Source organism: Gossypium arboreum, chromosome 12, assembly GCF_025698485.1.
Source record: "Gossypium arboreum isolate Shixiya-1 chromosome 12, ASM2569848v2, whole genome shotgun sequence".
Taxonomy (NCBI): Eukaryota; Viridiplantae; Streptophyta; class Magnoliopsida; order Malvales; family Malvaceae; genus Gossypium; species Gossypium arboreum.
Window position 1 is genome coordinate 101,659,854 of NC_069081.1, and position 4,290 is coordinate 101,664,143.

The window sequence follows — 4,290 nt, forward strand, 5'->3', positions numbered from 1 at the left end:
CCGGCCCAAAACGGTGTCGTTTTGTGATTCCTATTTAAGCTAAATTTTTTTTAAAACCCTCATTTTAACCTTAGTTTCAAAAAAAAACAAAAAGCTTTTACTATTTTTTCTCTGGTCTGACTATTGCTCCGGCCTAGTGTCAGGCCCGGCTTCGGCGAGCCTCGACCATGGCTTAGCCGTGGCCTTTCGTATCCCCTCCCTTTTTAGAGATCTAGGTCAGATTTAAAAAAAAAACAAAGAAAAACGAAAAAAAGGGTGAATCGCAAAGCAAAAAAAAAAACAACCTCTGTTCTCGACTCTCTTCCAACCCTCGTCGAAACCTGAGTGGGTCTTGTGGCATTTGGGTTATTGGAAGTGCCCAATCGCGATGGGTTATTGGAAGTGCTCAACCGCGACAGAGAACGGACCAACGGTGAGTTTTTATATATATATTATTCATACTTTTATTCCAAGTAATACAAAAAAATAAAGATGGCACCTTTGAGGTATTAGCTTCTGATTGCTTTCTTTTTTTCTATTCAAGAGTCTGTGTGAAAAATACAATCTGGTCTTGGGGCTTTATAACCGAAATACAATTGATTTGATTTTTTGTTTAGCCTCTGTTTCTACTATTTCTTTTTCTGTTTTGTTCATGTCTTCTTTCTCCTTTTTGCATGTTTGTAGGTCGGAGAGGAGGTCAACGAGGGCAAATTTTGTTGTTCTAGTGCAAGTTCGACAGAAAAAGCGACCCTTGGGTGATGTGCGCGCCGAGGGCGCACATGGAGGCTGCGGCGCTTAAAGGTATTAGGTTTCAGTAGAAAATGTTTAGGCATGTGGGCTAGGGTTTTTAGTTTTGGGCCTGTTTAGAGTTTGGGCTTGCTTTAAAAAAAATAGACTGTAATGGACTGTTTAATGTATTGGCCCGGGCTGAGCAAAATAGGCCTATTACAACCGGATTGCACGAATGCTTGTTTCTAGAAATCTTGGGCAGATTCATGCCCAACAAAACCTGCGTTCCTGAAAAAAACAAAAAAAAAATAGATTTTTAAAGTTAAAAAAAAATAGATTTTTAAATTTTTGATCTGGGAGTGAAATAAAATAAAAAAGAAATTAAAAGTTGAATTGAAATTTCAGAAATTAAAAGTAAAAGTAAAGTTGAGAACAAGATTTCTTATGGTGGATTTCCAGCCTCCGGTTGTCTCGATTCGCCTTAGGTTCAATCATTGGCTTTTAAGTAACTATTCTCAAGCAGAGTAAGCCAGTTATAATGGAAGAGGACGCATATGACCACCAGCTCCAAGAATTTAGACTTAAGATTTGGCGAAACCTGACCCTAGCCAATAATTGCTTTTGTAGGACTATCTTCTGCTAGATCATCACTTCTCAATAGCAATACCACGCCATTTTGTCTATTGGACTCTCCAACCTCTGACGCAGAAAGCCAACGAACCGACTGTGCAACTTTCTCAAAACGTACAAAGCGGCCGTTCCTTGCACAAGTTGAAAAGATCACCTATTAAGGGACATGGTCAGAAGCGTCAGTCCCGTAATGCGGAGAAGCGATAAATACCCTGTTGAGAAGGCTAAGCATGGATTCTAAGCCTCATGAACCTTTTTGGGGAATTTCGACAACCTTCGGGTAGATTAGATTTAGTAGCTCATGATTTTTGGGGAAAAACAAAAATTAATGGAAAGGGAATTTTTATTGAAAGAAAATATGAAAAGAACAAAAAGACTAAATTTATGGGGAGTGAGTGTTTACAGCAAAAGATGCACCAAATTTGTGTCACTTCATCCCCTATTTATAGTACTAAGAAACCTAACCTATTCCTAATTAAATTCTAAAAGATAAATACAAATAAATAAAGATAATTAAAGATAAATAAAAATAAATCCTAAATTTAAATCTAAATAATTATCCTAATATAATTAAACATTAAATAGAGTCTTGTGCTATAAAATTTCTTTTTTTTTTTTGCATTTTTGCTCCAAAAGTCTTCCACACTTTGCATTTTCGGCACCACTTCTCTCCTATTTCGCATGTTGGCCCACTTATCTCCAAATTCACGCTTTTTGACTTTAAATTTACTTTTGCCTTTAATTTAGTTCTTAAAAGATAAAAGACTATAAAATAACCCAAATTAGTAGGATCATATTCAAAATAAACATGCAATTAGCACATAAAATATGTCGTTATAGAGTATTATCAAAACTTGATTTCAAATGGGATTTTTTTTGGAGAAGATGACTTTAGTATTTGTTTTAAGTAGAATATGACTTTTTACTCATGTAAATTTAGTATTTACTTCTTTTTATTAACTATATGTGGTTTAGGTTTAGTTTTTGTTTTTTTTTAATTTAATTTAGTGTGACCTTTTTGTTTTATTTTGTTTTTCACATAACATATATTATCCATGTGAAATTGATGATTTGGAACAAGAAAAGTTTCCACATGTTGAAATTTGGTTGGTTTAGCATTTACCAACGGTGTTAACTTCAGGTAACATAATAATACACAAATTGATAATTCATGTATGATATTGGACATTTCAAAGTACAAGTAGCACATTAGACATCTTACAAAAGTAGAGGTACCAAATAATACACAAATTAATAGTTTAGATATTATATTGGACATTTTCAAAGTACAAATACCTCATTGGACATTCTATAAAAGTACGAGTACTGAATGTAACATTATCCCTAAAATATTTAAATTAATTTTAACCAAATTTCTATTTTATTTTTACTCAATAAACTTATGTTTGGATTTAATTAAATAAATAATATGAATTAGATTCAAGTTGTTGCAACCTACAATTGGTAATTGAAAAGAAGACAAGTTGGTTAATGGAAGTGTTGGTTGCAGTGCTTCAATTTGCCTTAGCGACAAGAAGAAAGAAAATCACAATAGAGGTATTTACATTACAGAGTCTGAGTTAAGTATGTTGTTATGAGAAGGAGAAATTCTTCAAAATTTTAAGATTTTATGAGTGGATTTGATTTAAATTTATTCTAATAATGTGTTGATTATAATCCAAATATCTTGACTTGGAATAAAAATTGATAAAACAATTAATCATTCCGTTTGCACATGCGTGAAATCATGCAATTATTTAGCTAAAATATTTGCACGCCAATTGCGTGGCCACTATGTAACCTCTCTTCAAGTGAGTTTCAATTTTCATTTACATAAATTACGTGAGAAATATATTTTTAAAATGTAAATAAAATTTTAGTTAAAATAATAAATAGAGATATTGAAAATATGGTGCCTTAATGTTCAAATTTTATTATTTTTCTCTCTCTATATATATATTTTATATAAAAAACACCACTAATAATATAATTTATTAGGTAAAGTAATGATATTTTAGTCATTACTCAATTGAGTTGATATCGATTGACTTATAATACCATCTCGATTAGAATTTTAATTATAACTAAATTATGACACACCCACAATATAGGTGAAGAAAATCTATGTAAAACATATATTTATGAAATTTTTATGTTAAAATCAAATAAGGCATTGATTGAAATGGTTAAGTTAAAATTTATGTGTCCCAAATTCAAATATTGTTATATTATTATTTTATTAAAAAACATAAAAAGATAAAAACAATCTCGTATTAATATTTGTTACTTTGTATATGAGAATGTATTTTAGTAATTTCCCAATCAGGGACGAAGCCAGGGGGCTGGCATGGGCCCCGGCCCCTCCTAAAATGTAAATTTACTCTTTTGACCCTTAAATTTTTTTAAAAATTTTAAATTAGTAAAAGTAAAATTGCACTTTGGCCCCTTAAAATTATAAAAATTTGATTTAATCTTTTACAAATTATAAATATATAAACTATAAAAAAATTAAAATTTTATCCGGCCCCCCCTAAATATTTATTCTGGCTTCGCCCCTGTTCCCAATTGAGTTGGTGCTCAATTGACTTGAGACACACCAACTCAATAAGGAACTTAATATACCTATAGATAGATGTATATGAAAGGGTATTCAGTAATTTCTTAACTAAGTTGGTATAAAGTTGACTCGTGACACTAATTCAATCAGGAACTTAATATAAGTATAGATAAATATATAATAAACCATTGTTTAAGTAGGTATCATAAGTCAATTGGACACCAACTTAATTGAGAAATAACTAAAAGTTATACATTTTACAAAATAAATTATATCGTTATGATGGTGCTTTTGTCTTTTTATATTTTTATAAAGCAATAAAAAAATTACACATAGTGAGATTTACACTAAAGACACAAAAAATTTTAACCATTCAACTTTACCATTTTTACTTA